Genomic DNA, 12,394 nt, shown 5'->3' with positions numbered 1-12,394 from the left:
GCATGTTGACAACGGGTGCAGTACCAAGTCTTGTTCAGAAAGTCTCTGTGGTGCAGAGAGGATCTAACAACTTGTGAATGTCCCTCTGCTGCAGCACACCTGAATCAAATGGCTGAATGACGTCTTGGCATCATTTGATTCAGGTGTGTCGGAGCAGTGATAAATCTAAAAGTTCAAAGTTCAGGACATTGGACTTGAGTTGCAGACCCATAAGGTAGTGGTGATGGAAATCTTGTTATTACACAAAAATATTCACTGTTTGTGGCTATTCTCCTCTTTAGGATGCAACTTTAGAACTAAAAACGTTGATAATAGTCAATTAGTTCTATTATGAGCTAGCGGGTTGTTAGAGGGGTATTTACTCAGGATTGTTTTTTATAGCCTTACTTGCTAATTTCTGCAGCTTTTGGCTGTTTTTTTTTTCAAGCAGCATAAACAATGCACATTTCTGCTGCTAGTTTTTTTCCCCATCCCTCAAATTTCCCTCCTACTGCAGGAAAAAGCTTCTTTCATCAAGCTGAGTATTACATCCAGTACGTGGGGTGGCATTACTTTAATCTGCATACAGTTACACCAGCTCTCTCAGGAGCCTGTCAGCAGATCAACGAGCCTCAAGTGCAGGCATGAAGACTGGAAGTAGAGGTGGTTCAAAATATAAATGCTTGAATAATAAAATTTATGGTGAAATAAAAAAAGAGACTGCAGTTCACTAAAACTGGAACGCTCCAACCACTGTTCTAATGGAAAACCAGGTTGGCTTGGGTCGATTTTTCCCCTTTTTGTGTTAATTCAGGTTATTTTTGTCTGATATTATCATTTGAGTGTGATTTTTTTTTAAAAAAGGAATTGGTACACTTTTTCACAGCTTGCAACTTGCTTAAATCTTTCTTTCAAACATATAGCACAACATAAAAGTACACCGACGATGTCTGTTTCAACATTGTTGATGCACTTTTATGTTGGTCTGTGTGCTTGAAATGCCTGACTGCAAAACGAATTCCCCCTTGGGGGACAATAACGGGACTGAACTGATCTACATGATGGCTGGGGGAACGTGGTAGACTTTTTTATGTGTTAAAACATATTGACTCATGTTTTAGTAGTATTATTATATTTGTATTGTTTACATGCTTTGGTCTTGCTTTCATGGAGACCGAGAAGAGAAGAGAAGAGACGTAAAGTCAACATTTTTCTTGTCATGAGCCACGGACGATTCTCGTCCCATCATCTTACTCATATTTAAGAATATAATTAAGAGAATAACGACTTTAAACTCTAGAAACACAAAGTTTTGAAGTAGTTTTATAAGACTTTGGTTTACCTTGATCCTTGGTAAAATTCAATATAATTTACTTCTGTCAGATAAATGATTTACTGCTTTTTGTGTCTGACAGGCAGTTCAAAAGAATAACATACAAGCTGCCTTTTTATCTTGGGAAGCAGCAGGCCTTTTCGTTATTCTCATAGTTCTTTTAAAGTCAGATGTGAAATGGATAGAACAATAAATAAATGAATATCTACAGACATAATCCTGACTGGTACTGGTTCTGGTTGGTGTTTATTTTACGCTCGCCTTGTCTTAAATGTGTCCATCTCATTTTCACAGCCTCTTTTTGTTTTCATTGTCTTGTGCAGGAAGGGAAGCCCAGAAGCTCTGCATGCTCTCTAACAATACCTGAAACTCATTTACATTCATTAATAAATAAATAAACATAATTCTGTGTTTGTTTTCAGAGGCGAGTCAGAGCTTCTGATACGCCTCTAAAATAAAGCAGAAATGGACGTTTTCTATAAACATTTTAGTGTTCAATGAACCATCAGGAATGATATGGTGGAAACAAACACCTTTTGTTGTTTTTGTCTGATAAAATAGTTTGAAATTAGGCTGTGGTATTCCATTTACCCAGTCAATAAAAAATATTTCCCATTATAAAAAATGTTCATCTCAGCACTTAATGTTCATTAGCTTTGCTGGTCACCCCAGACTATTTGCTGCGGCCCTTTCTCCTTGTGACACAGTTTAGCGCGTCATCTTTGCTGCAGGTGCAGGACGTGCTGCGTCTGTATGTGTGTCAGCACACATGCGTGTATCCGTTCAGGCCCAGGAGGGTGTGTGTTTTCTTCCAATGCAGATCTGCGTTATTGATGGGCTTGTCCCGTACTCTTCTCTCCATGACCCAGTTCTCGTGCTCTGACGCCCCTTGCTCATTTCTTCCCTGCAGCAAACGCATGTCGCCAGAACAGCAAGAAAAAAAAGAGACATTAGCCAAAAAGAAAAGAATGCTGGTGCGTTTGAAATTAAAAAGATTACACGGTTTTGCCTATTTAAAACTCTTTAGTTGTTTCTTTATATTTTGATTCCTGTGACTCATCCAGGCATAAGTTCCTGAACTGGAGGGATGAACCTGTGTTGTTAGGACACTCAAGAGAGCAAGGAGTCCTTTTAAGTTGAATCTCTTGCACTTTGTATACAAAAATAGTATTTTAGCACCAAAAGTTTGATTCCAAAGGAGCTATCCAAGGTCTCTCTGATCTTTTGTTGGGTCTATGTTGGATTGATTTCTGCTTCTTACAGAATTGATTTTCAGAAACAGTTCTTGTATTGGAAGTCAATTTTCAGGGCTGACATTTCTTTTGTCTTTTACCTGTCTACTTTCCTTAGATTGCTTAAGCACTCTATATCAGGCATAATATTGTGACCACTCGTCTAATAGTGAGACAAAAAAGACTGAAAAAAGACTGAAAAAGTCACCAACCATCATCTTCCTAAGCTTTGTAATAATGCTTAGGAAGATGGTTTGAACCAAAGTAGAGTCACACTAATCTACAAACACACGATTGTCTGGCCTTCTCATACTCACTGAACACCTTCCACTGCCTGTTTTTGGGGCGATGGTAGTTCAGCAGGTAGGAGTTCATCCTGTAACCAGTCAAAGAGCCCGGTGCCACCATCAGTGTGTGATTGACTGCAGAGCTTTGGAGTCCTCTGACCTATTAAAGCTCTATACAAGCACAGACCAGTTACCATTTCTCCTGCTTCTAACACGTCACCTCTGATGAGGAAATGTTTGTTTACTGCCTAATCTCACCTACTAACAGATGCAATAGATTATCTGTATTATTTACGTCGTATGTGAGTGGTTATATTGTTGACTGACAGATCTATACTGGAGAAAAACTGGGGAGATAATTAGCGAGATCCAGCTAAAGTCCAAAGGTGCCTGTTGACCAGATTCAACATAAAGTTTGGTTTCTCTGAGCCAAAGGTAAAGAAATCAGAGGCGCTTTGTAACTTAGTAAGTGGTGAAGTGACGACTGTCTGATAAATGGTCGTTTTATATTTGCATGGTGCCGTTTTTGATCATTCAGTGACTTTTCTTGCTGAAGCACTTCACTGATCTGGGTTCTGTCTTCTCCCTGCAGAGCTCCTTCCTCGGTAGCGCTACCTTTTCCATCGGGGATCTGCTGAGGGCTAAAGATGGACGACTGACCTTGAGCCTGAGGTGAGAGCATGTTACTTTCATTCTCACTTTTCCGTTTCGCTTCTTAGAGTCTGCTGATTAAGAACTGGCAGATCAGCCTGAACATGACACCGAGTCAGGAAGAGAGAGCTTTCCACAGATGTTGTAACAGCAGGGGTGTTGCATGAGCTGCCACAGTTGTTTGCTTCAGACATGTTGTGTTAATATCAGGGAATGCAGGTCCCTCATCTGGGTTGTCTTTCTTTTTTCAGCACATAGGAGAGGAAATGAATGTGTCTCTAGAAGAGTTTGAATAAAATGTAAGGAAAGCCTTAAAAAAAGGGCAAAAATGATTGTTTAGGGTCAGGTTTCTACGAGACAAGTTTCTCTGAAGATTTGTTTTGCACCAACGTTTTTAAAGGTCAGCCAACAGCAAGAATCTGCTCTTTGCTTATATTTATTAGCAGAGTAAGAAAACTGAGGCATTATGCAAACATTATGCTTCATAGTGATAATTTTGCAAAAATAAAAGTTCAAAACATAACTGAGGTGTTTTGAGGTGGCTCAGGGAAGATGTTAGTTTAGATTTAGATATTATTTAACATAATTTAAATTTATCTTGGATGTATTCAGTTACTTGCAAAAAGCAGTATATAACTAATGTATTTACTGGGATTTTATTTAATGGAGCAACACAAAGTGCTGCATTAATTTGAAGTGGAAGATGTTTTTAGAGCATTTCACTCATAAAAATCTGGAAAGCTTCTATTTTCATCCACCTTTATATTGATACCTTGAAATGAAATCCAGTGCAAACATTTGCCTTCAGAAGTCTTATAAAGCACCTGTTCATAGTTTCATCTCAATATAAATCAAGCTATTCTGAGAGAGAACATTGTTGAATAAATAATAGAGAATAATAGATAAAATAATAGAGAATTGGTAACTCTGGAGAAGCTGCAGAGATTCACGGTTCAGGTGGAGAATCTGTTTATATGGCAACTATCGTTTATGCTCTCCACAAATCTGGCCTTTATGGGAAATTCACAAATAGAAAACTGTTGTTGAAATTAATTAGACTTTTTCAAATAAATTTAGACGTAGCAGTGAAATCTGCTCAGGTTTTTGCACCTGTTTTCCTCCTGTTTGGAGGGATAACAGTGCAGCATCGTTTCCAAACTGTGACTGATGCTGCAGATTGTATGGCAATGGAATGATTCATACACAAAAAATATAGATTCAATTAAAAATATATATCATATTGTAAATTATCATATTCTAATCTATACAAATAAAATAAAAAAATGTCCTACCTTTTAGAAGTTGGTGTTGACTAAATGCTGTTTACTTCTGCTGAAATTATTATTATTTTTGATTATTTCTATGGGAAGGGCTGGCTGTGTACATGCTTACCAACATTATTTGCAAAGCGAGGAAACTTGCTTGTGTTGAGATTTCCATAAATAGAAATAAATATGTGCGGCTCCCCCCTAAATGCATACATAATGTCTCATTCAAACGCTGGCAAACTGCATCGGTGCAGAGAGATTCTGTTTCCTCAGTAGAGCTGTTCAGACCCTTGTCTCTACTTCTACAATTAGAAGAACAAACAAGATCCGGTTTGCAGACATTGATGATCCACAGAAAGCTTTGTGAATCTGCCATAAGTGCAGAGGATGGGTAATTCGGTTACTTGATTCAGATATTTTGGACATGTTCTAAAACGTCCAGGACTGAAGTTGGAGACCACTGGATTAAATGAAAAACATGAGATAAATCCACGTGAGAATCTGTGGCGTAATTTGAAAGTTGATGTTCACAAACAATCTCCATCTGATCTTTTTGAACTTGAGATCTTTAGCTAGAAGAATGAGCCGAAATGCCAATCTGTGGATGCACGGATTCATCAGGGCAGAATTTAAATACATTCCACACTATTCAGATTTTTACTTATAAAAAACATAGAAACAATGTATCGGAATCGATCATATGCTACTTTTTGTTGAGCTACCACATTATATCACAATAAACATGATGGTATAATGTGACAAAATGACTGATTGATTTCCAGCTGCCAGTATTGGTGACGATCTGCTGACCATCAGATCATGTGGTTTGTTGAAAACTTTCCCAAATTTTCCAAATCGATTTTTACAAATTCTCACCTTGAACAAAGAAAGTGTTAGTATTGTTCATAGTGGCAGACCAGAAGGAAAATGTTTCTGCTCCAACCTTTGAGTCATCTTTCAGACAAATTAAAGATGTGTTGCCTTCTTGAAGCAGAGGCAGTTCTGTGACAGCAAAGTAATCACAAATGGTGGTCTTGAGCGATAAACTGGATTGCCTTGGCTGCATGGATGGAGGTGAAGGTCAGCAGGGTTACCATGGGGACCAGGAGCAAAATCCCATATACTGGATCAGAGAGGGCAGTCGTGGTGATGCTATGTTGGATATTCCTAACCGTAAATAAATGTTCATTTGGTCTTTGACGTTTGTAGATTCTCAACTTTCTGTTTGTGTTTAGCCAACTGACACAAAATAAGACGCATGCAAAGAGTAGAACAAAATAAGCATAATGTTTTATTGCTGGATAAAACAGTCTTTATTTCCGCAGCCACTTTTTTTCCTTCATCTTCAAGCTGTCAGTCTGTGTTCATCCTGACTCTATTTCCTTTTCACTTTGCACTCTAGTCATATCTGGAAATGTGTTCCATCAGCCATCTCCTCTCATTATGTGCCTTTTTTTTCTAATTTGTTGCGCCATGTTTTCCATTTCCTGTAGGTGATCCCTAGTCACCAGGCTTAATTGTATCTTGCAAGACTATAAGAGATGCAGTCAGGAAAGAAATTACAACCTCATTCCCTCATGTGTGTTTGCATATTTGCTCTTATGTAGAGCAGAGAGTTAACAAAGCTGGGATTGGTTCTGCAACCACTGGAAAGAAATGTACAAATATTAGTTTTTACACAAAAATTACAGATGTGACACAAAACTATTTCATTTCAAACAACTCCTCTCCAACATACAAGAGAGGAGTTAAATTGTTTATTAAACAAACTCACTAAGTCAGTAGCACTCAACTAAACTGCTTAGAAAAATATAAAAGAGTGATGAAATCAGTAAATGACTAGAAACATTAAAAATATACAACAGCTTCCGTAGTTTAGCCAGCATTTAGCTTTTGAGAAAATGGGACACTTAGCACATTTTTATGACTTTTTTAAATACCCTAGTGGCAATAAAGGGAAAGAAAATTTCCATAATATGAAGTAAACTTGCGTTGTATGGTTAAAATGACTATCAGTCAATAACCTCATAAAACGCTGTGTTAATTGCAGGCAACATGACCTGCAGTTGGAAGAAAGTTTTGCTTGCAGAAAACAACAAAACGCTGCTAATTTGTCTCAGACAGAAGCCTTTCTTGAATGGTTATCCAGCCAGCAGGCCATACTGTCTTGTTTTTTGGTAATTCTCAAAGGTTTGGTCCAAGTAAACAGGGTCTTGGGAAGGGAAGTTCAGAAAGAAAGTGTGGAAACTATGAGTCAATTCAGTTTTAACAATTACTCAAAAAGCTGAAAAACTGAGGGTTTTTCTATACAAGCAGAAAAGAAAGACGAGAAAAAAACCAGCTGATGTTGTGCATCCAGTTTGCCTTTCTGTTGCCATTGTTGGAATAAATGTGTTAGTCTGAGTGAAACATGCGTAAACACACACAGACCCACAGAGCAAATGTCCCACATTTGATGTGCAGTTTGCTTGTTGCTTCATCCAGAGAGAAAACATTTGGATGACGAGCAGCTTTACATGCATCTATACTGTATGATTCACTCTAGGCTGTTTGACCTGTGGAAGAGTTGATGACTCACACTACAAATTAGTTCTGCTGGGCAAGCAGCGCAGGAGCTGCAGCACTGACATGGGCAGGAATGCAGTTCAGTGTGCACAAACAGATGCTTCATTTAAATATAATGTCCTAATCCCCACTCAGCCAGTTGTTGCAGAAAGTCGGTTAATTTGAGCTGCTTCGCTCAGCACAGAGAATTTGGGGCCGCTTTATCTCCACAAAGCAAGGATTGATTCCCTTCAGTGCATCTCCAAACCAATATGGCTCTGGCCAACTTCTTTTCATAAGCTTTGGATTTGCATTGCTTGCGAGCATATGTGGAGAGAAATTGGTATTTGACTAGCACCACTGAGAATATGTGATTTTCCTTTTCTTTCTTTGTCCCTTCAGCGAAGTTTGCTGTGCTACCGGGCTGTCTGGCTCAGGGCTTATTCCTTATTCCCATGAATTTTCTGCATTTCAGCTGCTCTCTCCGGTCTCACGCTCACTTTCATGTGAGACTGGTTAGGATGTTTGTCACGGATTGTTTTTGTTTGCCGTGTGACACGACCAGTTTGATTTGGGTCACTTTTCTGAGCGGTTCCTGACAGTGTCGTGATGAATGAGTAGGAATGTGGGATGATGGTCCGTCTCTACCGTAGACATCAGAGGCCATTGAGATGATAATAAGATTTTACCTTTTCTGCATGTGTCAAGCAGTGTTGACTTGAACATAAAAGGAAAAAGGCAAACCAAAATAATTGTTGTCTGTCTGTTGATTTAAGAACAGACATGTAATGCAAAATTACAAAAGATTACCAAGTATTTCTGGTCCAGTTTCTAGTACAAATATATCAGCACGCTTGAAATTAAACAAAGCTAACTTGCAAGTAGCTTTTCTGCAAGTTGGAGCTAAAAACGGGCAACATTTTCCTGTTTTCGGTGAATTGTAGCCTCAGTTCCCTGTTGGTGTTTCACAGCAGTGTGTGGTCTTCAGCTGCTGTAGCCCACCTGCCTTCAGAGATGCTCCACATAGCCTGACTTCAATGAGCTACTGTTGTCCATCTTCCATCTTAAATTTATCAGTCTTTTCTCCTCTGACAAGTCCTATTTTTCTACACAGTCATTTTCATCTTTTGATAAACCAAAGTGATAATTGTGTCCAAAAAAAACCAAACAGAAAAACAGAATAAATCACCAGTTTTCTCAGATACATCCCTCTCTGAATGAGCTGCTGCCATATGATCAGCTTATGTTGTGTTTTCACTGTTCAATACAGTCACTAAAGCTGCAGATATAATAAACATCACATACAGTACATTAAATATGCAGTCTCACTGAGGCTTATCAAGAGTTATCTCCATGCTGTTGTTGCCCTGAGGCTTGCAAAGAGCTTGTCGTAAATCCCTCTGGTTGTCATATATGAACTCGGGTTCCCTCGTGACCATTACTCACGCAGAGTGAAGCAGCTGACTGCAACTTCTGGAGTCCGCCGTCTGGTTTTAAACATCGGGCTTGACGAGTTTGACAGACGGGATTTAAGTCTGAAGCAGTGAAATGTTTTAATTGGAGATTTACTTCCATTTTTTATAAACAAGAAATAAATATCCAAGCAGATATTTGCACTAGAAACTAGACCAAAAATACTTGTTAAGGTTTTGTTTTTGCGGTGTGTGTCTGTTTGCTGTTGGGGCTGAAGGTCTCTGGCTGTATGCTGTAGTTTCTTTTCCACCTCATAGGTGTTGAATGTATTTTACTGGGATGTGCTTCATATGAAAATGTGCACATCAATGCATGAAAACATACTTATGACTTTTCCACTAGTTTAAATTTTTCAATTTCAGTCTTTTTTTTGTCCTTTGCATTAATTCTGTTTCCTTCCCAAACTCTTCGACTGTTGTTCCCCTTTTGCACTTCTCGTTATCTCCAAAACTTTATATGCTCAACAGCAGAAGCACTCTCTGACCCAGTTCTGCAGCTCAGAGTGAGATTTGATTTTGATATGAATTTGTAGGCTTGTGTTAAGGGTGTTTTTATGTGTGTGTGTGTCTGCATGCATGTGCGCATTAGAGATTTACTGCAGTAAGTCTTCATTTTCACAGACCAGAGCTCTGCTGCCTTGCTTCATGGCTTATTCATCCACTCCCACCGTTCTTTACTGTTCCACCACTGACAGTTTAGGCCACTATCGTGATAATATCGTTTTTAGAGTTCTTAGGATCACCCTGCTCCAATTCTCACACTTATCCACAGACATCCTACTCTGCCTCACACACAATATCCCCTGTGACCGATTCTATCTAAGCTTGACCTAAAAGACTAAAGATCAACGATCTGATCCGGTTAAAATGGAGAAAAAGAATGTAACTGTAGCTTTGTGTGCACATGTGTGTGAGTGTATTATTTCTTGCGCTGCAGTGACATTAATATCACCAAGAATTCGATCCGCCCACATTGAAGCTATTATTTATCAGTTTCTGCTGAAAATGAAGAATCCAGAAGACAGTTTGTTGGTCATTTCTAATGGATGAACCATATTCTCCTTCATACACAGGGGCATCTAAATAAATTAGAATATCAATATAAAGTTTATCTTATTTTGTGGATGAATCATACAGAGTGAAATGTGTCAAACATTCATTTCAGGGTTTTTTTTCTGATCATGCCTCAAATTCATCATTTCAATTAAACTTAGTTTTAATGCATAGAAGTGGAAATATAACAATATTATACAGTATATTCACTCAATATTTGATGAAGATTGCTTTTGCATGAATTTCTGCATCGATGCAGCATTGAGGTGATCAACCTGCGGCGTCTCGTCTTCTTGGTAACCCACCATTGATTCTCTACGGGCTTTAGGTCAGCCATGCATGCTGGCCAGTCGAGCAAAGTGATACCTCGGTCATTAAAGCAGGTACTGGCACTTCTGGCAGAGAGGGAAGGTGCCAAGTCCTGCTGGAAAATGAAGTCAGCATTTCCATAAAACTTGTCAGCACAGGGAGCCATGATGGACTCTAATAATTTTCTGGTAGCCAACACCCCAAATCATTACTGACAGAGGAAAGTTCAGACTGGGCCTCAAGCAGCGTGGATTCTGCACACCTCCTGTCTCTTTTCAGGTTTTACGAGCTTTATTTGGAAATGAAATGCAGATTTTACTTTTGTTTGACAACATGACTTTAAACCACTTGTTCAAAGGGAGCACAAATCTTTGTCTAAAAGATACAATTTTGCAATTGCTACGTTTCCATTAAGTAGGAAATGAAATTAAAATAACACATGAACAAGTTTGTTCACACATCATCAGTGAATCAGACAGTGACATGTTCCCACTCCTCACCTCGTCTTTGACTCGGCTCAATGACTTCTTAAAATGATTCAGACCCATGACAGCAGCAACTTCATTTTAACCCTTTTTGCTTCCTCCATTACTACGCAGGAATGTCTGAGACAGAAGTAATTTATGTTGAAAAAGGCTTCAAAATGGCAGTGAGACTCACCCGACTGTCCAAGTAAAACATTCAGGTTTCCATTCTGGAAAAGTCTAACATTAAATTGAAGTGTATATGAAGGGATTAATCAGAAAGTGGAAAAAAAGAGAATGGAAAATTAGTTTTTTCCAAATAATATTCCCCATCAATTTATCTTCAATATTTACCTACTGTCTGTCAGTTAATACATCCATAATTTTTTTTTTCTGCAGTGAATTGAATAAAGTTTAAAACGTCAACAGAGTCCACGGCTCCAGGAAGCAATTGTTTCTCAATAGCCAAGGTTCTGGTCCGTCTGTACGAAGCGAAGCGTAGAACACGGATCTGGTTTCTACAAGATCAGTAAAAAAAGGCACTTATATGCATTTTTAGAGGCTGTCTCAAGTATTTCAGCTGTTCTGCTTCCATAACCACTCTATTTACCTAAAGTGTATCAGAATCCAAGCAGTTCTTTGGATATTGACATGGTGATGACAATACATTTCTGAGATATCATACGTAATCACTAATAATCAGGATGACTATTTACAATATTAATTTTTATTCAGGACTTTTTTCTCCTTATCGTCGCATCAGGAAATAGAAAACATATGTACTGCAGCTCTTGGAGGGAATAAAGAACCCTTATCAACGAGCATACACAGATGGTGGGAAATGTTCTTACTGTGGTCTGCACATGGAGAGGGCTGCAGTAAGCAGTTTGCCTTTCTAAATGTTTTAAAGTGTGTGCTTATGTCGGGGGAATCCTGCAGTAAAATGCATTTAATGAATATGGAATGAGTTTACTCGCATCCAATGCAAACATGAGGCATTCATGCATACATTACATTAGTATGAGTACACATATAACTGCACTTAGAGTATATTCTGCATGCTTAATATTTTCTTCTCACAACCACACAAACCACAAAGGGTGTTTAAAAAAAAAGAGGAAGATAAGAGTTTGGAGTGAAACATTTCCTGCTTCAAAGTGTTTCACATTTTGCTTCTACACAACTTTTACTTCTGGGGTCCTGGCTTTATATGTACGACTAAAGTATTAGCATTGACAAAACTTTTATCAATACTGTCAATTATGTCGACTAATAATTGCATCCTCATCCTGTCATTCATCTCTTTGCACAAAACACGTAGTATGTTGGCCAAAAATACTAAGAAGTAGGAATGTGAAGAGGTAAGAGGTGTAATGAGAAATTTCTGAGTTGCTAAGGCATGCTGAATGCACAAGTGATTTTCTTGGAGATGAGAATATGATAATGAGCTGTTGCTCCATAGATTTCTATATGTGTTTTTTGCATCTTTCTTTGAAGATTACACTGTGTTGTTCTATCATTCAAGCACCCGGCTTGAAGACACGAGATAGAAAGCGTTCTTTATTTCCCACCGTTAAAAAAGTCTGCGCCAAGGAGAAACAATGCATTCTCATCTCTTTGCTTTGCAGCTGAAGGCCTTCCTTAATGCCTCTCATTGTCCCTGCATGGGCATCTTTAACTCGAGCTTTATTTTTGTACAGGTGCTTTGCAGGAGCCGAATTGCTTGAAATTGAGCTGATTTTCTGGGAGTGTAATGCAGCTTTATGGTTTGAAAAGAAAATATTGCAAACAATTGCTTCAAC

The 12,394-nt window shown here is 38.5% G+C and overlaps 1 protein-coding gene across 1 annotated transcript in view; it reads left to right on the top strand.

Annotated features, from left to right (window-relative positions):
- The window catches only part of inpp4b (inositol polyphosphate-4-phosphatase type II B), a 179,077-nt gene that overhangs the window by 61,539 nt on the left and 105,144 nt on the right, over positions 1-12,394 (top strand). Inside the window, exon 4 of the mRNA XM_015035564.1 lies at positions 3,424-3,503. The gene's annotated coding sequence lies outside the window, so the exon portion shown is untranslated. The remainder of the gene's footprint in view (positions 1-3,423; positions 3,504-12,394) is intronic.

The sequence above is a fragment of the Poecilia latipinna genome, unplaced genomic scaffold, assembly GCF_001443285.1.
Source record: "Poecilia latipinna isolate Pla-1442-1.1 unplaced genomic scaffold, P_latipinna-1.0 Scaffold21, whole genome shotgun sequence".
Lineage (NCBI taxonomy): Eukaryota > Metazoa > Chordata > Actinopteri > Cyprinodontiformes > Poeciliidae > Poecilia > Poecilia latipinna.
This window is presented reverse-complemented; position numbering and strand designations above follow the sequence as displayed.